This window comes from Felis catus, chromosome A1, assembly GCF_018350175.1.
Source record: "Felis catus isolate Fca126 chromosome A1, F.catus_Fca126_mat1.0, whole genome shotgun sequence".
Classification (NCBI taxonomy): Eukaryota; Metazoa; Chordata; class Mammalia; order Carnivora; family Felidae; genus Felis; species Felis catus.
In genome coordinates this window covers 144,157,620-144,182,660 of record NC_058368.1, presented here as the reverse complement: position 1 = coordinate 144,182,660, position 25,041 = coordinate 144,157,620, and the positions used below count along the sequence as shown (strand labels likewise).

Here is a 25,041-nt window from a genome sequence, read left to right as displayed (position 1 = left end):
ATTTTTTGAGAGACATAGAGAGACAGAGCACAAGTTGGGGAGGGGCAGAGAGAGAAGGAGACACAGAATCTGAAGCAGGCCCCAGGCTCCGAGCTGTCAGCACAGAGCCTGAAGTGGGGCTCAAACTCACAAACCGTGACATCATGACCTAAGCCAAAGTCAGACGCTCAACCAACTGAGCTACACAGGTGCCCCTGAACTTACCTTTTAAAGTCAGCCCAATAAGGACTGGCTGCTTGTGGGACAAAGTTCCCTCCCTGGTCAACCAAGTGTGTTGAGCAGCCTTCTTCCCTCCCTCTCTAAAAGGGGTGTGGCAGGCCAGGCACTCTGAGGCTTGGCTTGTCCAAAACACATGGGCAGGTTATTTGACCCCCCCAAGATGCTGGTTCTTCCACTAAATTATGATGGCAGCACCTGTCTCAGCCCACAGAGTTATCACTCATGCACACAAAAATGATTTATTGAGGGGCACCTGGGTGGCTCAGGCGGTTGAGCCTCCAACTCTTGGTTTCAGCTCAGGTCATGATCTCTCGGTTAGTGGGTTTGGGCCCCACATCGGGCTCCATGCTAGAGGTGTGGAGCCTCTTGGGATGCTCTCTTTCCCTCTCTCTCCCCTCCCCTGCTCATCCTGTCTCTCTCTCAAAATAAATAAATAAACTTTAAAAATCATTTATTGAGCTTTTATATAAAGCACTTCTATTGCACACTTTCCAGGCACCGTGCTCAGCAATGGGGATACAGGAGGGAACAAAACTGATGCAGATCTGCCCCCATGGAATTGATGGTCCAGGATCAAACAAGATCCTATCTGTGAAAACACAGCCCCCACTGTCCCACCTGCAGCCCTACTGCAGACTCAATTTTAAGATTCCTTCCTTCATCAAAAAATTCTTAAGCATCTACGTAAGTCACATCAGCACATGGAATCCAAAGACAATAACACATGGTTTCTGATCTCAAGGAACCCATGGTTCATTTGAGAAACAAACATGTAAGCAAACAGTGATGTGCAAAAGCACAAAATAGCAGGTAAAGTAGGAGATGTGGGAAAGGAAACTTCACTTTGGCTGAGGAAGTCAAAGAAGGCTTCTCAGAGGCAGTGACACCTGAGCTGAGATTTAATGGCTAAAGAGGGCAAAAAGAAAGAAAGAAAGAAAGAAAGAAAGAAAGAAAGAAAGAAAGAAAGAAAGAAAGAAAGAAAGAAAGAAAGAAAGAAAGAAAGAAAGAAAGAAAGAAAGAAAGAAAGAAAGAAAGAAAGAAAGAAAGAAAGAAAGAAAGAAAGAAAGAAAGAAAGAAAGAAAGAAAGAAAGAAAGAAAGAAAGAGAAAGAGTGAAAATAGCTTGATAACACCATCATAGTTATGTAGAAATGCACTACCCTTAGGAGATGAATGAGTATTTAGAGGGTAACGTTAATCATGACATTTATAAGTAGTTCAACAAAAATGTGGGAGTGTGTGTATATGTGGTATCTGTGTGTCTGTGTGTGTGTGGAGAGAGAGAAATAGAAGGCAGATGTGGCAAAATGTTAATTCTTTTTTTCTAAGTTTATTTATTTATTTTGAGAGAGAGGGAGCACGAGTGGAAGAGGGACAGAGAGAGAGAGGGAGAGAGAGAATCCCAAGCAGGCTGTCAGTGCAAAGCCCAAGAAGGGGCTTGAACTCATGAACCATAAGATTATGACCTGAGCTGAAATCAAGAGTTGGATGCTTAACCGACTGAGCCACCCAGGAGCCCCAAAATGTTAGCAATTCTTATATCTAAATAGAGACTTGGGTATGCAAAGTTAGAGTGGCTCCCACGATCCCCACCTCCTGGTGTTCATCCTCTTATGTGACTTCTATCCTTGAGTGTGACCAGGACCTGTGACTTGCTTCTACAAAATAAAAAAAGGCAAAGGTGACAGGATGTACATGTTTAACCACATGATTATGTAATTAAATTATGCAAGACTGTGGCTTCTGAGTGGAGTCCCCCTCTCCCTTGCTTGCTATCTTCGAGGAAGTAACTGGCCATGTCGGGGATCCCACATGGCAAGGAACTGTCATGGCCTCTGGGAGCTGAGGATGGCCCCCAGCTGACAGCCAGCAAGAAATCAGAGCCCTCAAAGAACTGAAGTCTGCCAACAACCTGAGTGAACTTAGAAGCAAATCCTTTCCCAGTCAAGTCTCAGGTGAGAATACAGCCCTGTGGGACACTTTGTGCAGCCTTGTGAGACCCTAAGAACAGGACCCCGCTAAGCCATGCCCAGGATCCTGACTCACAGAAACTGTGAGATAACAAATTGGTGTTGTTTTATGCTGCTAAATTTGTGATGTAAGTTTGTACCAATAGAAAACCAATACAATTGGGGCGCCTGGGTGGCGCAGTCGGTTAAGCGTCCGACTTCAGCCAGGTCACGATCTCGCGGTCCGTGAGTTCGAGCCCCGCGTCAGGCTCTGGGCTGATGGCTCAGAGCCTGGAGCCTGTTTCTGATTCTGTGTCTCCCTCTCTCTCTGCCCCTCCCCCGTTCATGCTCTGTCTCTCTCTGTCCCAAAAATAAATAAACGTTGAAAAAAAAATTAAAAAAAAAAAGAAAACCAATACAATTAATAATTTTATGTGTCGACTTAACTGGGCCACAGAGTGTCCAGATGTATTTGGTCAAACATTATTCTGAAAGTTTCTGGGAGGGTGTTTTTGGATGAGATTCACATTTAAATAGGTAGACAGTCTGTCCTCCCTTACGTGACTGGGTCTCATCCAATCAGTTGAAGGCCTGACAGAACAAAAGTTTGATCTTGCCACACATTATTAACAGAAAATTCTTCCTGCCTGACTGCCTTTGAAGTAAGATATCAGCTTTACTTCCTGCCTTCAAACTTGGACTAAAATTTTGGTTCTTCCTGGATCTCAAGCATGCTGGCCTTCGAACAAGGGCTACACCATCAGCTCTCCTGGTTCTCGAGCCTTTGGAATACATAAGGGCACACGGATGTTACTGCAATATTCTTTTCAGCTTTTCTACGTGTTTGAAAATATTCAAAATAAAAATGGGCAGAAGTGTTCTAAAGTCAGGAAATGTGTGGGGCACCTGGGTGGCTCAGTCAGTTAAGCGTCCGACTCTTGATTTCAGATCAGGTCGTTATCTCACAGTTCATGATGAATTCAAGCCCTGCCATTGGGCTTCATGCAGTGTCTGCTTGAGATTCTCTCTCTCTGCTGCTTGTCTGCTCACGCTGTCTCTCTCTCTCATAATAAATAAATGAACTTTGGGGCGCCTGGGTGGCGCAGCCGGTTAAGTGTCCGACTTCAGCCAGGTCACGATCTCGCGGTCCGTGAGTTCGAGCCCCGCGTCAGGCTCTGGGCTGATGGCTCAGAGCCTGGAGCCTGTTTCGGATTCTGTGTCTCCCTCTCTCTCTGCCCCACCCCCGTTCATGCTCTGTCTCTCTCTGTCCCCAAAAAAATAAATAAACGTTGAAAAAAAAATTTTTTTTTAAAAAATAAATAAATAAATGAACTTTAAAAATAAATAAATAAAACTAAAGTCAGGAAATGAAAGGAGACCTGCTTCATTCCCTATTCTCAACCTCCCTCCTTTCCCTTTTTCCTCCGTGAATCTACTTTATTTAATATGAGATTTTAAAACACACAATAGACACGTACTTAAACATAAATAATACATCTACCCTCTTCTGTGCAGATTTATGCTTTATAAACATCACACTGAGTAAGTTTGGCCTTAACCTTTGTTCTGCAAATGTTTCAGAATTTTTTTCTACTGCCACATTACAAGATAAATGTCAGTCTAAATGAAGCCTTTTCTATAAAATTCAGCAGCTTCACAGATGGTTTCTAATTCACTACATTTTTTTTTTTTTGGTTGAAAATAATTCCAAAAGCTCTTAAGTTTTCACCAGAACATAACGTTACTCTTGATGCAGTGTGAGGTCAATTAAATAAACTCAGACACTATCCCCTAGGAGTTATCAGCCAAACTGAGAAAATTATGTAAAAGTAATATTTTACCTAGTATTAACATAATCACTTTTTTCAGAAACCTCAATAATTACACATTGGCCGAATGGCTTATCTTGCCCCAGGTTGCTTCCCCTGATGTGACTTGATGAACAGTCCTGTGCAGAAAGTGAATAAGCTTAGTCAGAGGCAAATGATGCAAATAAGCCTCAAATTCATTTTCTGAAATGGGGCTCCTGGGTGGCTCAGTCAGTTAAACATGCGACTTTGGCTCAGGTCATGATCTCGTGGTTCGACGGGTTCCAGCACTACATCAGGCTCTCTGCTGACAACTCAGAGCCTGGAGCCTGTTTCGGATTCTGTGTCTCCCTCTCTCTCTGCCCCTCCCCCACTCGAGCTCTGTCTCTCTGTCTCAAAAATAAACATTAAAAAAATTGTTTTAATTCATTTTCTGAAAAACATACGTTAAAGGAACCCGTAAGAATGGAGATTATATTTTTAAGGAGGTCTGCCACATAGTAGAGAAGTGATTCTCCACTCTAGCTGCACATCACAATCCCCTGGGGAGCTTAAAAAAGTAGTGATACTTGAGTTCTCATCCCCTCATCCCAGAGAGCCCAATTTTGGTCTGGTGTGTGGCCTGGGCATCAGGAATTTTAAGCTCCTCCCTTCCTTCCTTCTTCCCTTCCTCCTCCCCGTCCTCCTCCTCCTTTTTTTTTTTTTTTTTTTTTTTTTTTGTTTAACTCATCCAATGCTTATTGAATAGTAAACTGTTGCCAACACTGCTGAAATCTGCAAGTCACTCATCCAGATCCCTCTCTTGGCCACTCCCTGAGACGGAAGCCCCAAGCAGGACCACCCCGAATGCCAGAGAGTAGCCAGGGCCTGGGAGATGCTAGGAGAAGGGGAAAAGCAGGGAGAGGAAGAAGCAAGGAAGGGAGGGTGCAGAGCTACACTCTCAGGGACACGGACACACACACACACACACACACACACACACACACACACACGGACCAGGGTTTGTCTCTGCCCCCACCCAGCAGCCACAGGGACATCAGGGAAAGAGACCATGCACCCACAAGACATTTCAGTCCTTCCCATCTTGAAGCGTCTGGCCCAAGGGCACTGGACTCTGCCTTCAGGGCACATTAGCCCTGAGCCAAGCTGGCTTTCATGGCGACCACCAGCTTCAGAAATTTGCTCTCCTTGTCCATGTAGCCATCACCTCTCTTCTTGGAGTGAACCAACTTCCTTGGTACCATCACTTCAAAGAAGCATGTGGCCTGGGGAGTCCCCTCGCCGCAGATGTCCAGGCATTTGGGGACATCATCTTCTAACTTCTTCTTGAGCTTAAGATACTTACACTTGTGGCCTCAAGCGCCACAATAAATTACTCTGACAGCGAGCGCCCTGGATGGGGACCGCAGCTAGGGCAGGGTGTGGACCTGTGAGCTCCACTGCAAGGATTTTCAAGTTTCTTTAGTGGCTCTAGTGTGCATCAGAGGTTTAAGAATCATTATAGTGATAGCTCAGTACATATTAAGTGAATAAATGAAATTGTTTACTTGATCTTAGATTACATTCAGAAACCAATTTGAATCAATTGTACTGCCTGATGGTACTCTGTACTCTAGACTGCTCATGCTACAGCAAAATGCACAAAACTAGAGGAAAAAAGAGAAGATCTAAGATAGAAAAAGGATTCAAAATGCTGTCAGGTGAGGAAGAGCTATAGCAACATGAGACGCTGAGTCTGAAAAGAAAGACCTGGGAACATAAGTGCTGCCTTCACATAACTCCAAGGTGCAGCCATCACAGATGACAGCTGAAGGAAGCTAGGGTTTGGCATAATGTAAGACTTCCTTAAAAAGTAGTATCGTCTGGATATTAACTGGATTCCTTGAAATTGTGAGTAACTGGTCACTGCAGGAATTCAGACACTGGCTTTTTGAGCTCTGGGCCAGGTTGTTGTGAGGAAACCCCTATGCCAGGAGCTTTACTGAATGTGTCTTACTTTTCGGCCATCTGATATCCATGGACTCTCTTCCTAGAAACAACCTCCTCGTTTTCTTTGAAAATTACTCATCTCTCACTTTCAGTTCTAACACAGCTGATCTCTGTCTAGTTCTAGGGGAAGAACATTGATCCGCTCCCAACCAACCATGAAAATGACATCTCCAAATGTTGCCTGAGTGGCACAGTCTGTTAAGCTACTGACTCCTGATTTCGGCTCAAGTCATGATCTCACAGTTCCTGGGTTTGAGCCCTGCATTGGGCTCAGTGCTGGCAGCAGGGAGCCTGCTCTCTCTCTCTCTGTCTCGCTCCCTCTCTCTCTCTCTCTCTCTCTGAAAATAAATAAATACACTTAAAAAAAGCTGCATTGCCCTACACAATAACTGGTTCAATAATGAGCAAGTAGCCCAAGTTGTGCCAATCAGAGGCCATAAAATCAAACTCTGGGAATTTTGCTTATATTTTTGAAGACTCTCTTCCACTAGATTTAAAGTTGTGAGAGTGTGAGGTGGAAAATATGAACTCAGAGAAAATGAAAAGAAGAGAATTTCAAAATGATCTTATTAATAATAGCCTTAGGTTAAACTAGATAACGTATCTGTGAAATAAAAGAGTGATGCTATAGAAAAAGAATATTCAGGGGGCGCCTGGGTGGCGCAGTCGGTTAAGCGTCCGACTTCAGCCAGGTCACGATCTCGCGGTCCGTGAGTTCGAGCCCCGCGTCAGGCTCTGGGCTGATGGCTCGGAGCCTGGAGCCTGTTTCCGATTCTGCGTCTCCCTCTCTCTCTGCCCCTCCCCTGTTCATGCTCTGTCTCTCTCTGTCCCAAAAATAAATAAATGTTGAAAAAAAAATTAAAAAAAAAAAAGAATATTCAGATGCCAAAAAAGAGTTCTTGGAAGTTAAAAAATATGATGTTAGTTCTCAACAATAACAAAAAAGGTATCATGGCTACGCTTAAGCGTCCTTAGTGGCATACTCCATTCAACAAACAGCCTGATAAGCCACTTTTTATTATCCTACTGAGCTGCCTATTTCTGTTGGCAGCTGTGTGTATGAAGTGCTTTCTTTTGATATTTTCAGTAAGTCTCAGTTGTTAAAAATTAACTAATAAATAAAAAATTTAAATATGTTAGTAATGAAAGAAATCTCTTATAAAGTTCAAAGATAAATCTGAGAAAACCCTGCCAAAAGCAGAAAAGACAAAAAGTTTCATAATAGGAGAGAAATTATACACATGATTAATCCAAGAGGATTAATATGCCAAAAATACAAGATCCAAAAAGTAGAATAGAGAAAATGGAAACAAATAAAGTATCAAAGAAATCGTGAAAGTCCCTAGAATTGAAGGACAAGAGTATTCATAGTAAAAAATCACTGAAAGCATAGGAAAAATAAATGTAAAAGACCAAAACTAAGGCCTACCATCATCTCTGAAGACAAATTCTTATTATCATAAGGCTTGGAAAAAAATTAAAATCTAGCAGGAAAGAAAGGTCTTGCCTGGACTCTGAAATGCAAATCCAAGCAATGTCCTGCTTTCAGGACACATATTTCTCTTCAACAAAGCTTTAAAAAAATCATTGCAATATTTTAAAAGCTTGATATCTTAAGAAATTTTATGACTTCCTTTATAAACATGGCAACCAAGATTCCCTTATCTAAAAGAGACTAGAAGACATAGGTGACTCAAGAAAGGGGACCGAACTCTGTTTGGTAGATAGTGACAGCCTATAATCCCAAAGTAGTATATGTGACCAGAAAATTTCTCAAAATGACTTCTTAAAGCTCCAAAATTGGCTCCATATAGAATTTAATACAAAATTTATGAGTGCTACAATTGTGTTAAAAATGTATCTATAATATGGTCAATCATAAAAATTTACAAAATTACAATAACAAGTTTTGATATATTCTATATATATTTCTATCAATGATGTATTTATTCACCTCCCAATTTTCAAAAATAGTGCTATATTAGTCTTGCAGTGAAAAAATTAAGTTCCCTGTCTTTTTCCTTTAAAATAATTGGCCCCAAGTACAAAATGATAACTTCAATTCATTTTGTTTATTCTCATGACATGTTCCAGGATAATTTTGTGAACACCTAAGTGTTCCATTTAGTATTAGGAGAAGTAAAATGTTAAGGGATGTTTAAGCTCTGTAAAGTTGAATAGACTAGCATTTGAATGACAGGATATAATTACAGATCACCAAGGATATAGTACAAAATGTACCCAATCCCACGTCTTCATATTCAGCTAAGAACAGAATGCTTTAGTAAGATATGAGATTAATAAAATATCAAAAGATAATAATTCTGGAAGAACCAAGTCTTCCTAGTTAGAACTATCAGAGCTGGAAGAATTATTACTAAATTTCATAAAATCTGTATCAGTCATAATGGACTAGACTCTGTACTACTTGTGTGTCATTAAATTGAAATCTGCCTTTTATTTTCATGTTATTGTATCCAAGAATATGTGTCCAAATACTCCATCTAAACTTATAAGATCCTTAAGGGCAAGTACCATATCCTATATATCTCTCTCTCTTAGCTCAAGTTCCCCCTAACACAAAGCCTAAACAAGGTCTAGAAACAAGTAATTTATTTGGGATGTGATCCTAAGAAGCAGAAATGAGAGAATAAAGCAGGAAAGGATGAAAATTATTTAAAGGATACATTCTCAATGTCACTATTAGGTGATGGGGCCTGACCGAAATTAGAGGTGGCTCAAGGGGATGTAACATCAGTACTGAAAGCATCTGCTATATTCCCATTCCTTGCCCTACATTTAAGACTCTCAGTAAAAGCTTTCTGAGTCATTTAGTCAATTGCAGTGCTCCCAAGGCTTCCTGTTCAAATCAGTGATCACCTGAGAAGTTATACATTGCCTTTTACAACCACATTCCAGAACTTTATGTCATTCTGTCAGGTCCACGTGTCTTTGTAAGACAAGTAATAGATGCCTTCTCATGTCAACATAAGCTAACAGGGAATCCCAACATGAGCCTCAGGCTGAGTTTGGATTTGGAAATCTGAAGGCAGCCCTCTTTCTCTGCACGCTGGGTTTTTTTTTTTTTCTCTCTGCAGAATTTAAAATAAGCCACCATGCTGAGTAGGGCTGTCAATCAGTCATCCAGTGCTCATTGCCTACACTGAGGTGGCACTGTTGGCGATTGAGAGGTGGGAGATGTGACCCTGAACATTAAAGAGCCTGGCATTTTACTAAGAAGGCACATAAAGAGTAGTCCACGTGCAAACTAAGGATCAAATGACTACTACTTAAGATATTATAGGAGCTCACAAAAGGAGTATGCCATAGTGGTTAAGATGGTCAGCACAGGTTTCGTGGAGGAGGTCCCCTGGGTTTCCAAGGAGCTGTAAGATTTAGAAATGTGGAGTGGAGAAGAGGGACAAAATAGGCAAGCAAGGGATTAGAAGAAGGAATGCATCCAGTCCATTTCCAAGAAATGACCTGCCCAGGGGCAACTGCATCCACACTAAGGAACTCCTTACAGAATGCTAGTCAAGTTGGCAAACCAGAATCTATTAGGATCTTGGAAACATCTTCCTAGTCTTTGCAAATTAGAATTCAATCCCTGTCTTACTTTGCATAAGATCTTGAAAACTGCACCAAGTATGGCTTTGGTAATATTCTGGGTGAACTCTCTTACCTAGTCACAAACATAATCAGTCTTAACTGGGGTCAAGGAACACTTAAAACTCAGCCACTAGAAAGGGTTCTAACAACAACAACAACAACAACAACAACAACAAGGTATTCTTTTTCAAGGAGACTTGACACACAGGTATTTTTCCACAGAATTTGAAGATACGGATTCTATGACATTGGTATGAATGCCTTATAGTTCATTTTAACATTTCCTGCCTTAAAATGATTTCCTTTGAGTTGGAAACAAAACTGAAAGGGATATTAATTCTTAGTAATTTTCTAGTTCTTAATCTCCCCATTCTTTAAGAAATAGAACATCCTTGGAGCACTGAGCTCAGTCAGTTAAGCCTCCAACTCTTGGTTTTGGCTCGGGTCATGATTTCATGGTTCGTGAGATTGAGCCCCCATCAGGCTCTGCACTGATAGCACAGAGCCTGCTTGGGATTCTCTCTCTCTCTCTCTCTCTCTCTCTCTCTCTCTCTCTCTCTCTCTCTTTCTCTCTCTCTCTCTCTGCCCTATGTTCATGCACACTCTCACTCTCTCTTTCTCAAAATGAATAAATAAACTTTAAAAAAAGAGTCTCATATTTCCTACCTTCAACCCAATGTAAATTTAATTAAAAAACAAAAAGAAATAGAACATCCTTAACTTAAATCCACAAACCATCAAATAATCCTATTGTACCATGATTAGTTATTATCACCTAAATATTACTTTAATGCAGAATGTAACAATTAGTTATTTTCACCACACTGCTATTTTACATTGTAAAAATGCTCACCAAATATTTTCAAAGTTTAAAAAAAGTTTTTTTAATATTTTATATTAACCAGGTGATCACTTCTTAGTTTTCTTTCTTCCTTCCATATTTGTTAACTAGGAGCTACAACCTCAGCCTTGCAGAAATGGTTCTTGTTTCAACTCTCCTTTGTCCTGGCATAACATGGGCCGGACTTTTCCCACTAAGGCTTGTCCCAGTTTTGCATGCATTCTCTAGTTTTCTCTGTTCTGGAACACCCCCATTCCCTGCAGGATCACCAGCTTGGTTTGGAAACAGTTTTTTGTTTTTCATTGCAGATCCTTTGCTCATGCAGCAATGTAAGTTTAAAACAGAGTAAGAAGATCCATATTGGGCATATATCAAATGATAAACAAAAAGCAATTCTAAATGGCTATTGCATACAGAAGAGATGAGTTATCCTAAGGTACATCAGTGCTTTGATGTACCTTTTTTATTGACATCCCATCTGTCAATAACGTAACACGGAAAGCATGCTGTATCATGCAGTGATGCTTGAGAAAGCACATTTATTTTACATGTTGATTTTCAAGCCTAAATGAGTCAAATTCCGTCCTCCCAAATAGTTTATTAATTCTTTTGGGGAGTGGGAGTGTCCATATAACTAATATCTGCCCCACAACAAGTAAAGCAAACACCTCAAACTGAAGTGATAAATCTACCTAAGAACTAGATAGTGTCACCGACTGGTGACAGGTCCAATTGCAATGAGATTCTACTAGGCATGTCAGAATAAAGACCAAAAAAAGAGGGAATCAAATTTTCAGGAGTGACAGCTATATTCATCAGAGTTTCAGAAAAAGTGACAAGTTCCAATAGGGTTTTCTTTTCTTTTCTTTTCTTTTTTTTTAAGTGTTTAAACACTTAGATTCCTTGTCTACACATTTCAGGGATGAGAGGAGAGATTCATGTTTGGCTCTAGCTCTGAGACTATGCTGTTAGCCAACCCTGCATTCCAGCAGCATCTCAACAGGCAGCCAGCTTTTCTATGTGGGAACCCTCTGATCTCACGATCCGGTCCTGTGACTGCCCTGGCCTTGCGACCAAACACACTTCGTGATCCCAGTTCTGCAAACTAGATACCTCTCTTTGCCACTCCCTTCTTCACCCTGCCTGTCTTTCCTGCCAAATAAAACAATTCTCCAGGAGTGGGTGACTGATTACAATCCCTGCTCTTCCATAATTGGCTATGCAATTTGGGGTAAATCATTTGGCCAGCCTGAATCTCAATTTTCTTATTTGTAAAATGAGGGGTTTGGCTGAGATGGTTTCAAAGGTCCCTTTGAATTCTAAAATACCACTGCCTTTCTGTCAGGCTCTTGGAGACTGTGGCCTGTTTCTGATTGGTCCTTTGTCCTTTCAAAGAGTGAGCAGCAATTAAGTGCACTGAACAAACATGTTACAACTCAACATTCTTTGTAAAATACATGCTTTCCTGTCAGTTGGACCCTTAAAGTAACTGTTGTTTTAAAATTAATTCTTCCTGGTCTAGAACTGGACCAGGTACAGAATAATAGCATGTGTATTATTCTCACACAGCATATGAAACAGCCAGTGTTTTTGCAAATAATAAAACCAATGTTGGCTAACTGATGCAAAAAAGAAATTTATTGGAAAGATACTGGAAGATTGGACAGTTCATCTTGGAAACAGGAATTCAGGGCGATGTGGCTCAGTCAATACCCCACCAGAGGTTCAGTCAGTATAGGGTGCTGGCACTGGCACCATCAGCCCTGGATACGTGTCACCATTCACTGAAGTCTTAATTCCACCCAGTCACTCTGAATGATCTTTGACTATCACTGACTTTGTTATCACTCCCTGAAGGGCCAAAGTCTTGGGAAGAGTCTCTGATTGGCTGAGCCTTGGTCAAATGTCTATACACAGGTCCAAGGAGTCGAAAGCAGGATTATCTGCTCCTCTTCACCTTCCAGAGTGGTACACCTGATCCTGGGCTCCATTTTTCTTGCACTCACCCAAATAGGAGGAGTTTTGGGATGCTGGACAACCAAAATGACAAATGTTAACTACACACTTTTCTCACTTGTGATTATAAATTTAACACATCTTGGAGGCATTTGTAAGAGGTTGATTATGTTCTTGAGAGGTTTACAGCTGATAGATTATTCCATCATTATTTGATCACTTCATTGATTTATGTGAATCAGTGATTGGTCCAGTTAATGAAACCATATTCATCAGGATACTGACTATTTATTGAGCTGCCTTTTCCTATTTACATGGCTCCTCTGGATGACAAAGCGAGTACTTGGAATGAACAATGAATCACTGGAAGGAAGAAGCAAGCACATCTTCATTCTGAGCACACACTGTCATTGATTTTTAAAGTAAAAAATAATATCTGGCATTTAGTCCTGGTCTAAAGTTCCTCACAGAGATGGTGTTAATTTCCCTAAGATGTTGTATTGTCCTGGCTTTATAGATCAGCTGGGATGGCTGAGTGACTTGAAATTTCGGTGACAAATGTCAGCAGAGACACTAGAGCTAAGTCCTCTCAGCCTCCTTCCAAAGTAAATCCATTAAGCCTCAGAAACAATTCTTCCACCCTGAAAACAAAGTGGCAAGCAGGCTTCCACGAGATTGCTGCCATTAGGTGGGACCCCTTCCACGGCCAATGTGGAAGGGCGGTGTAGAAAAGAGATGGGAAGACAGTTTTGCCAAGGAGCTCAAGGATTGAGACAGTCTTCCAGAACGAACAGTGAACTCAGAGAGAAACTTGTCTGACAAAATGCAGTGGTATCAGCACATAAGAGGCCTTCTGCTTTTGTTACGTTTTTAAGATATTCAGAGGCCAAAGAAAACCTCCCTAAAGAGAAATAAGCAGCCAGCATCCCAGAGTCCCATATCCTGGAACGCAAAGTTCCTCCCTGCACTGGGCGACCCGGGGGCTCTGACTCCCTTTCCCACAGGAGAAGCAGGTCCTGCCAACTGCTTAAGGAAGTGTCTGTTCTGGTATGAAGAACGGGGGCGCCTGCCCGGCTCAGTCAGTAGAGCATGAAACTCTCAGTCTTGGGGTGAGCTCGAGCCCCACATTGGGTGTAGAGATTACCTAAAAATAAAATCTTTAAAAAAAAAAGATGTATTCGTTATGATACAGGTTTGCATGCATGTAACAGAGACCCTCAAATAACAGTAGCTTAAATAAGATTGAAGCTTGTCTCCCTCCACGTAAAAGACTCTTCACTGATATGATACCTACTTATCCTTCGGGTCTCACTGAAAATGTCACCTCCTCTGAGAAGTCTCCCCTGATGCTACCTAAACAAGCTAAGGTATTCTTGCCTTCTGTTTTCTGAGTGCCTTCTAACTTCTCTATCAAAACAATGATCATACTTTATATTATGGATTGTTGAATTTTCCACACATTAGAGTCAACAGCACAAGGGGAGAGAGTCTGTTTATCTTGCTTGTCACCATATCTCCAGAGAGCCACCTCCCACCTGTACTGAATGCACCTCTATTGAATGTTCTTGAGGGTGACAGGAAATGAATACTTCTGGTTTATTATACACAGGGCAGTTACTCAGAAAATTTTGAAATGGTAAATAGTATTTTAAAAACAGAGAAATAATAGCCATTTATGCTTCTAGCACAACCATAGATTTGGAAGAGACCAAAAACAAACATTTCCATTTCAAAGACCTCTGCCTATAAAGCAGGGGCTGGCAAACTTTCTGTAAAGTGACAGTGAATATTTCAAGTTTTGTTGGCCATATGATCACTGTTGCAACGGCTCAACTCTGCTGTGAAAGTGGGAAGACAGAAACAACCAAGATGTAAACTAATGGTGTGGCTGGGTTCCAATAAAACTTGATTTATGAGTACTAAAATTTCAATTTTGTGTCATTCTCAAATGTCATGAAATATTCTACTTCTTTTGATTGTTTTCAACCATGTAAAAATATGAAAGCATTCTTATTTCATGAGCCTTGTAAAAAAAAAAAAAAAAGCAGCAGCTAGACTTGGCCCATGGGTTGTGGTTTGTCAGCCCTGTCAGAGCGCACATTTTTTGACAGAGATGTGTCTGGCCTTGGTTTGTTTCTTTAGCCCCTCAGTGAAGTTCACACTCATAAGCATCTACTATGTGCCGGGGCCAGGTCAGAGGCTGCAGAACTGCAAAGATGGTTAAGATCAGCCCTGTGCCACTAACTCCACGCGACATGGACCCAAATCCACAAAGTGTGGTTGCAGCCTCTGGTGGAAGGGGAAAGTTACTTCATGACAAGATGGCATCTGAGGGGAGAGTCGTGGGCCGCGTGCACCCAGGAACCAGCAGCACCCAGTCTGGCTGTGGCTCTGGATGAATCCCACAGGGAATGCCGGGTAGTAAGGCTAGGAAGGCCTGTGGCCGATGTATGAGGGACCCTCAGGGACCAGCATGAAGCTTAGTCTGGTGGGCAACTGAGAACCAAAGGGGAGGATTAAACTGAGATCATTAAATTGGTACCAACAGTATATTAGTTTTTTAATGTTTTAACTTTCAAACTATTAAAAAGTGATTTCTGAAAGTATTTGATTCCTTTTTCTGTTACTAATTTACCAAATATTTCAACTGAGAAACTCTCCTGGGAAAAATACACTGAGTTCAAGGGCACCTAGGAGGGGAAAATACCATCAGTGTTTTCCCAGGGGCAGTGCTTATAAAAGGAGCCATTGTATGGTAAAAGAAAACAAAAAGCAAGAATAAAATGATCATTTCAAATATTCATTAGATTTTGAGAAAATTCTGAACTATCAATCACACAATGCCCTCCCTAGCTCCACATTAAATAAGTAACTTCTGTTGTGTCCCAAAGGAGAAAGTCACTCAATATTATACTGCCCCTTTCCTTTTGTCTCTTAAATGGGAGTTTTGTTGGAAATCATCAATTGGAAAAATAATAAGCCATTCTTTCAGGCCAACATAAAACATAGGAGGCAGGAAAAGTCAACTCAGGTCACAGAGATGAAAACTGAATGCTCCTTCAAATGGTACAAAATGTCACCTTGCTCATCCAAGCAAACATTCGGGACAAGCCTCTCGGAGTGCCTCCTATTAAAAGATACCATCTTGGCACATAGGATGCTCAGGAAATGGAAGTGGCATTAATCTGCATGCAGGGATCACCTCCTTCATGCTGATGCCCAGTCCAATTGGGGGATGAGGAGTCCAATCGCCGGCACCCAGATGAGAGGTCTTGGGTGGAGACAGGCAAGTCTGCCTCCCACTCACGAATTCACCTGGCTGCTCCTTTCTGCCAGCTTTACCCCCCACCTTTCTCCTCTCCCTGCTCATAGGATTCATGGATAGGGGAATCAAGTGCTGGTTGAGTGCCAATCAATGACAAACCACTGTGGTGAAGGATCGACATCTCTAGTTAACTAAATATTTTTTTAAGCTGTTTCAATTGAAGTTGGATTGAAATTTTTTACTTTTTTATTAAATAGTTTTTTTTAATGTTTATTGATTTTTGAGAGTGAGAGACAGAGTGTGAGCAGGGGAGGGGCAGAGAGAGAGGGAGACACAGAATCCAAAGCAGGCTCCAGGCTCTGAGCTGTCAGCACAGAGTCCACGCCCGGCCCAAATCCATGAACCCACAAGATCGTGACCCCAGCCGAAGTCAGATGCTTAACCTGCTGAGCCACCCAGGCACCCCTGAAATTTTTTAAGATTTTGAGTATTACATTTATATGGTTCAAATTTCAGCAACTGTAGAGATGGAGTAAAAATAAAACGAAACTCCCTCCCATCACTATACCCCAACCTCTCAATTCCCCTCTGCATAGGTAGTCTTTGTTATTTCCTAAATAGTTTAAATTATGATAGTAATGTATTAGTTGAGGTAAAAGGCTGGAATGAATAAGTCCCAAATGCAGTGGCTCAAACAAAAATAGAAATTTCTTTCTTTCTCATATAATAGTTCAGTGTAGGTGTTCTAGGTCAACCGGTGGGCCTGTATCACTCAGTCATTCGGGGATACAGGCTTCCTGGCAGCTTCACAGAGGAGCTCCAGCATGGCCATCACTGTCATTGGATGGGAGAGGAGCAGAAGGCAAAGGCCAGGGGTTTTCCTTTCACACATTTCACTTCCACTCACTCTATTGGCAAAAGCCGACTCACATGGTCACAGTAGCTGTAAGGGATGCTGGGGAAGGTAGCGGTATCCCCGCTCCAGCTGTGCTACTACTCTTGTGCCTTGCGACGTTAAGGAGTTTAGCCCCCGGCTCACCCTCTACAGACCACCTTGCAATGCTTTTCCAGGCTGCTGCCAACTGCCTGCACCAAGTGAGGGCAGCAGCCCTCCCCATGATCCCTGAAGTAGAGCTACTATTAGCTTGTAACATTCAAGAGACTGTTACTGCAGAAGAGAATTACCATGCAGAAAAGCCATGCTTAATGGGAGGCCCTACTCATCCCCACCCAGTGAACACTCTTCCCTTTATCAATGCATTTAACAGACACTTTTATAGTGTTATATTCTGTGTGATTTATAAAAATTAACTCATTTCATCTTCATAATAATCCTCTGAGATAGGCACAGTTATGGACCAGTTTTCCAGTTTCCAGAGGAGGAAACCTGGAAACCGAGAGGTTAAGTAATTGTCCAGGGTCAAAGGGAGAAAACTTATGTTAGTCTGTCTTTTTTTTACCAACATAACCTTGATTTTATTGTAATTTCAATAAATTCACTAAAAAATCATGCTTCCCTGGCAAGCAGAGGTAGCCATATGACCCAGTTCAGGTCAGTGAATTTAAGGGGAAATCATTGAGTCAGGTACCAAGGAAAACTATTGTTTTACTGAAAAAAGAAAAAAGAAAAAAAAAACAAGAACAAAAAACAAAAAACAGGAGAGATACAGATAGTGTACATCTTTTGCCCTTTAACCCTTACCCTTCTTCAGCTTTGGAATGTGGACATGATGCCTGGAAGTTAAGCAGCCATTTCGTGACCATGAGGTGAACACAGATTTCTTTGTTATGTGAATAGAGAGAGAGGGGGAGAAAGAGCGAGATACTACATGTGTGTGTGTGTGTACATGTGTGTTTGTGTGTGTGTGCATGTATATATGTACACATACATTTACAGAGAGAGACCCATTTAGTAAAAACATTTGAACTGGGCCCAAACCATCTTCACTGATACTTAAATCTAGATCCTGGTCCTGACTGCCCCAAAGTCTATAAGTCAGGGTACCCCAACTGGCCTCTCCATTAGGCCTGTTCTGTGTCTTCTCAGAGTGCAGTACTTATTTTCTCCATGTTCAGGCCCCCATGCCAACTCTACCCTCAACAAAGTCCATCTTTCTTATAATACACAGCAGTTCCTCATGGTCTTGAAATTCTGAATTCCACAAAAGGATTTGGATCTACCCACTTAGGTTCTGAGGAAGCGGTCCTAAAACTGGATAACCCAGTATCACTGCTGCCCCTGCTGTTGTATTTGTTAAGCCATTTACAAAGTCCAAGAAAAGAATCCTAGGCATCTCCTAAATTTTAGAAAATTCCAGCCTTTTTGTAATATCACAGAAGTCAGTGTGCAGAGGGACCAAAAAATTGGGCCTCTCAACTCTGAAGGGTTCAGTCTCCAATCCAAGAGAACCACTGAAATATTCATCTGCTAGGATATAGAGCAGATACAGAGGCCTACCTCCTACCCCCAAGGGAAAAGATGGCCTGGCCTAAGGATTGTAGCCTAAGGACCAAGGGTTGAACATAAAACAGATTTTATTGCTAATTATTTTATTGGTAACTTAAAAATTTTTTTTTAATGTTTATTTATTTTTGAGACAGAGAGAGACAGAGCATGAATGGGGGAGGGGCAGAGAGAGAGGGAGACACAGAATCGGAAGCAGGCTCCAGGCTCTGAGCCACCAGCCCAGAGCCTGATGCGGGGCTCAAACTCACGGACCGCGAGATCGTGACCTGAGCTGAAGTCGGACGCTTAACCGACTGAGCCACCCAGGCACCCCTTTACTGGTAACTTTTAAAGGCCATTATGAAGCGATTCTTTAATGGCAACTTTCCTCCTATTAGGAAGGCCTGATGCATGGGACCTCTGTGAACAGCTAAGAGTTTTGGGAGACTGGGCACATCCAAGTCTAAGGCTGACAGATTTTAAGCATGGACTCTTAAATGGAGATGTTAAACCTCACTTACCATCTTTCCAGCATATCAAAGCATTTTTTTTTTCTTCCCAGAACAGGAGAGCAATCTTCTCCCAAAGATGAATCAGAAACACGCTGGCAGCTTGGAAATAGCAAGTAGCCCATCTCCACTCTAAGATGTTAAGGTTTAGAAAATGCTGGGGATTGTGGGATTCTTCCCGCCTCCCTCTCTCTGCCCCCTCACTCACTTGCGCCCTCTCTCTCTCAAAAAAAAAAAAATGTTGGGGGAAGGCTCAGCCACGGGACTTCCACTTACGCTAGGACAGTATGGAGAAAGAGGGAGACATAAAGAAATGACCAGAAAGGAACCAGGGGGAAGAAAATTATGAATATAGGAAGCAAAATATGCTCTGTTTTGCTCAGTGTGACAAGGAACTTAGTGTTTAACGTTTTCCTATGGCCTTTAGCCTATAGGTTCTCCTATAGAGGACTCTGTCTAAAGGATAATATTCATTGTATTTGGATCTTTTCTTAAGTGAAAAAGGCCTTGAAAAATGCATTTGCATCTCAAGAGCTGAAACTAAATTATTTTCCTGAATGGATGAGGAGGTTAAGGGCCACTGACAGTGGAGGAAAGGAGGAGACAGTTATCCCTTGGCCACACCAGATCCGGGACCCACCACTTAAGGCTGTCAAAAACTGTCGCTGGGGCGCCTGGGTGCGTCGGTCACTTAATCATCTGACTCTTGATTTCGGCTCAGGTCAAGATTTCAGGATCATGGGATAGAGCCCCATGTCTTGCTTGACATGGGGCCGGGAACCTGCTTGGAATTCCCTCTCTGCCCCTCACTCACTCACACTCTTTCTCTCTCAGAAAAAAAAAAAAAAAGAAAAAAAATATATATAAACTGTCTCTGAAACTTCTGAATTGTTAACTTTAAAATGGTTTATTTTGTTTTTTTGGTTTTTTTTTAATTTTTTTTTTAACATTTATTTATTTTTGAGACAGAGAGAGACAGAGCATGAATGGGGGAGGGTCAGAGAGAGAGAGGGAGACACAGAATCTGAAACAGGCTCCAGGCTCCGAGCTGTCAGCACAGAGCCCGACGCGGGGCTCGAACTCACAGACCGCGAGATCATGACCTGAGCCGAAGTCGGCCGCTTAACCGACTGGGCCACCCAGGCGCCCCAAAATGGTTTATTTTGAAAAAATAAATATCTAAAAGGGTTTATTTTGTTGTGCGAATTTTACCTCAATTTTTTTTTTCTTTGGAAATATATATCAGGGGCACCTGGGTGGCTAGTTGGTTAAACCTCCGACTTCAGCTCAGGTCATGATCTCATGGTTCATGAGTTCCAGCCTTTTGTAGGGCTCTGTGCTGTCAGTTTGGAGCCAGCTTTGGATCCTCTGTCCCCTTCTCTCTATTCCTCCCCTGCTTGCTCTCTCTCTCTCTCAAAAACATGTCAGAAGAAGTTTGTGAGAGACAGGGCAGAAAAATTAGTCAAGAAAAGTTTCCTGTTTAAATGCTGTACCCTAACCGCCCCCCCCCCCCCCGCTTTCCCAGCACAGGTCATTCCCTCTCCCAAACCTGGCTTGCTCCCCTAGTATTAAAGCCTCACCACACCATTGCTTCCCCCCATAGAGATACCTATGTCACTATTCCAGTGTCTCCAGTAGTTAACATCTGTCATTTCTATTCAATTAAATGTAGGTAGCACCTTTTCACCACCACCCCCTACTTTGTCAGATGAGGCTATCAAAGACCCCACTCTCCCCTCACTCACTTCCTTTCTCCTAACGCCCTGCTCTGCCATGTATACTTTTTTTTAATGTTTATTTATTTTTGAGAGAGAAACAGAGACAGAGACAGAGACAGAGTGTGAGCTGGAAAGGGGCAGAGAAAGAGGAAGACACAGAATCCAAAGCAGGTTCCAGGCTCTGAGCTGTCAGCACAGAGCCTGACGCAGGGCTCGAACCCAGGAACCATGAGATCGTGACCTGAGCCTAAGTCAGACACTTAACCAACTGCATCACTCATTCCCCCTGCCATCTATAATTTTATCTCTATATCAGTGAGATTGATAAAAAGGTTAATCTCTCCTGCGATTATAATGAAGTATTCTGTGCTTTGTCTTCAAAGTTAAAAATCAAGTGCTTTATACCACTCTGTCTATATATTGTTTACTGCACTATTTAATAACTGATTTCCAAGAAAATTACCCAGAACTAAACTACATGAGTTTACAGACGTAAAGGGATTCCTAAATTCCTAAAATATTACATAAAAATAAACCCAAGGTTTATTTTATTTTATTTTATTTTATTTTATTTTATTTATCCACCAAGGTGAATAAAAGTGAAATTTTAGAGCACAGTAGAAAAAGAGTAAGTCCTACCTGTTTCTAAAAGGCAGAGTGGGAGTGGGGGTGAGCATGTCCCAAATAAAAGATAAGGAATCTCAATGTCTTCAGATTTTCTCTCAATAACTCTAGGATCTAGAAGATAGAGGAGGAACGCCTTCAGATTTCTGAAGGACAATTATTTTCATCTTAGAATTTTATACTCAGATAAGCAAACAGTGTGAGGGTAAAATAAAGACTTTTTCAGCTATGCAAGGACTCCAAAATTTACCTTTCACATACCCTTCCTAGGAAGTTACTGTAGAGATGTACCAACAAATAGAGGAAGTGAATTAAGAAAGACAAAGACACAGGATCTATAAAATAGGGTCCATCCAGGAGAATCACAGAAAAAGGTCCCAGGGTCACAGCAGAGCTGTGGGATCCTAGCAAGTACTTGACCCAAGTTTGAAAAGGGTGAGGTAAAAGGAGATTCCAAAGATTTGACACCATCCTTGGGAACTTGAACAACTTAAGTAAGCAGTCAAGGCAGAGAAACCTAAGTTGGAGGGTGGGGGAGGAATAGAAAGGAAGACAAAGAGGCTGGGACAGAGGGAAACTGTTTAAGACAAGGGAGCAATTATTTTATTTTTTAATTAAAAAAAATTTTTTTTTGGAAGAGAGAGCATGTGAGCGGGGGTGGGAGGGAGTGCAGATAGAATCCCAAGCACGCTCCAACACGGGGTTCAGATTCACAAACTATGAGATCATAATCTGAGCCAAAATCAAGAGTTGGAGCTTAACCCCCAACTGAACCACCCAGGCGTCCCCAGGAGAACAATAATTAATAATGATTATGACTATGAGGATGATCAAGAAGGGATTTTTAAAAAAACGTTTTTTTTAACGTTTATTCATTTTTAAGAGACAGAGCGTGAGTGGGGGAGGGGCAGAGAGAGAGGGAGACACAGAGTCCGAAGCAGGCTCCAGGCTCTGAGCTGTCAGCACAGAGCCAGACCCAGGGCTTGAACCCATGAACTGTGAGATCGCAACCTGAGCCGAAGTTGGATGCTTAACTGACTGAACCACCCAGGTGCCTCAACAAGGGATTTTTAATTCAAAATGACAGACTAACCACACATCTCTTCTCTGTCTTGAGATCTGAATTAAAGAGGTAGTAAATGAATTGTAGTACAAACAACCATTTTGAAGAGAAATGGAGGAGTTCCATCAATAGACCAAAGTGTTCAGCTCATTTCTGGAAGGCAGAAAGTTGGTAGAGAGATTTCTGATCAAGATGCCTATCAAACACATGCATCTATCATTACTTGTTCCTAAAACCCCACCAAAACATATTTTTGAAGGCATTAAACCAGGTAATCCCACTGAATCACCAACAAAGTAGGATGTGTCCATTTTGGTTTGCACATGTTGGGTCAGCTCTGCCTCTCAGCTCCCATCACTTCAGGTGTCAGTGGATCTCACACACCAGGGAAGTGGGACAGTGTCAAGGGCAGCAAGAAGAGCTATGAGGATTGCTCTGCTCTTGGTTCCATTCCTGAGACTCCTACAGTGAATCAGAAAGCTGCTTGGAGCCCCGGTGATCTCACTGGTACAATGGGGATAATAACATCTAATCTCTTTCAACGGGGATAACAACATCTACCTCCTTCAATGGGGATAATAACATCTATCTCCTTCGAGGGTGTGGTTGCTGGTCCAAAATTAGATTCAGAAGTAGGTAGAAACTATATGTCCTGATCCTTAAGTCTAGAGAGTTAAAGCCAACCATCTTCCTTTAACATTCAAATTACAATGAAGGCATGGGCATGCCTGCCTAGATTGGCAGGCTCTGCCATTCCATCACATCCTCACCTTACCTCACCTACTGTGGGAAGTCAGTCCCCACAATTCCACCATCAACCCTGAAACAGATCAGTCCCCAGAGCCTGGAAGATGGACAGCAACATGGGTGGGGTGAGGGCACTGTCTGCTGACCATGGGGTCTTACCCACAGTGCATAATGTGATCTGTTCACCATTGCTTTCTTGCTGCTACCAACACTCACAGAGAAAAGTCTGCCTTCCCAAACACTTCACTTGGCAGGGTGCCCAGGCCCAAATTGACCTAGACTCTCATTCTCTACAATGAAAGCCGTTGGCCCCAGACATGTTGGTGATGCCAGGATAGTGGTGGCCAGAGGTAATGTTCCAGCATCAGCCTCCCTCTCCTGCCTATGAGTCCTGGCACAGCCCCTAGGGCAACAGAGCCAATCCTCCAAGTGAATTGAATCTCCAGGCTTCATCATCCTTTTTTCTTTCTGCCTTTCTTTCCCTTCCTTCTTCCCTGCATCTTTCTTTCTTTTTTTATTTCTTCCTTATCTTTCTTTCTTTCTTCCTTCCTTCCTTTTCTTCTTTTTTCTTTTCTTTTTTCTTCCTCTTTTCTTCCTTATCTTTCTTTTCTTTTTCTTTTTTCTTTTTTCTTCCTTTCTTTCTTCCTTATCTTTCTTTTCTCTTCTTTCTTTCTCTCTTTCTTTCTTTTTCTTTCTTTCTTCTTTCCTTTCTCTCACTCTCTTTCCTCCTTCCCTCCTTCCTTTCCCTCTTTCCCTCTCTTTTGTTGCAGTCCAGCCTCTCTCTATCCATCCAATATAGTAGGTTTCAATAACCTGCTATGTGTAGTAGGCTGAATAATGGCCCCCAAAAAGGTTCACATTCTTGTCTCTGGAATCTATGAATATGTTACCTTACATGGCAAAAGGAACTTTGCATATGTGATTAAACTAAGGATCTTCAGATGGGATTATCTGAGTGGGCCCAATATAGTCACAAAGGTTCTTATAAGGGTAAGGCAAGAAGGTCAAGGGGAGAGAAGGAAGCAGGGGGAGAAAAAGATGTGACAACAGCAGCCAAGTTGAAAGAGAAATTGAGATTGGAGGTTGGAGTTAAGGGGCCACCAGCCAAAAATGTAGCCAGACTGTAGAAACTGGAAAAGGCAAACTCAATTTGCATATCTGACCTCCAAAATTCTAAAATAAAAAATTTCTGTTGTTTTAAGTCACTAAGTTTGTGGTTAATTTGTTACAAGCAGCAAAAAGAAACTAATTACACAGTGAAAATTAGATCATCTACTTTGAAAACCTATTTCATAATATCTATAGAAGCTGAACATATATGTATGTCTGTATGTATGTTTCCTAGGTATGTACCCAACAAAAATGTATATATCATGTTCACCAAAGACATTGACTTTAATGTTCCTAGCAGCATGATTTATAAAGTCTCAAACCTGAGAATTACCAAATGTCTATCAGTAGCAAAATGAATAAATTTAGGTAGATTTACACAGTGGAACACTATACAGCAAAAAGAATGAACAAACTATGACCATGGACAGTTAGCATCTTCAACACAATGTCCAGTGAAAGAAAGTCAGACAACAGAGTACATTCTGCATGATTCAATTGCTGTAAAGTTCAAATATAAGCAAAAAGACTCTATGCTGAGTGAAGGCAGTACCCTGCCCCCTCCAAAGAGAGAATATAAGGGAGCCTTCTGGGAAGCTGGTAATGTTCTGTCTCTTGATCTTAAAGATGCTTCATTTTGTGCGAAATCATTGAACTTGTGTAATGTGCACCTTTTAGTATGTACTATACTTTAATAAAAACTTTTTTTTTTTTAATAGAGGATAGGAGATCTGTGCCTTCATCCAAATTTGCCACCATGGGACCCTCCAATCTCCCATCAAAATCGGGTGGGGTACAGGGCAACCCAGATCCAGGATTCCAACTCCCCAGAGCCCAACTCTGGGTTAAGATGTTCTGTGAACTTGCTTTATATATTATTACTAAAGGGCCCATCTCAACGGGTTATTTTTCTAAATAAAAGAAGGCTGTCCAGAGATAAGTTTACTTTCCCCCTTTGAGGGCTCAAAACTAAACTAGTTTTGATTGACATTAACTCAGCAACAAAAAATGGTCATAGTTTTTTTCTCCACCAGACGATCCCTGATAAATGAAGAGTTAAAACCGCTGCAGCAGAGTTTGGCATATAAAATACACATTTTGTTAAATTTTATTGAAGTGTTATATTACTGTTTTAATAATAGCGTAATAAAGTTATAAACTCATAAAAACAAAACACGAACGGTTGCTCC

The 25,041-nt window shown here is 41.6% G+C and overlaps 1 pseudogene; it reads right to left on the bottom strand.

Annotated features, from left to right (window-relative positions):
• Window positions 1–4,687: 4,687 nt before the first annotated feature.
• LOC123379216 lies at window positions 4,688–14,626 on the bottom strand (annotated as a pseudogene).
• Window positions 14,627–25,041: the final 10,415 nt, after the last annotated feature.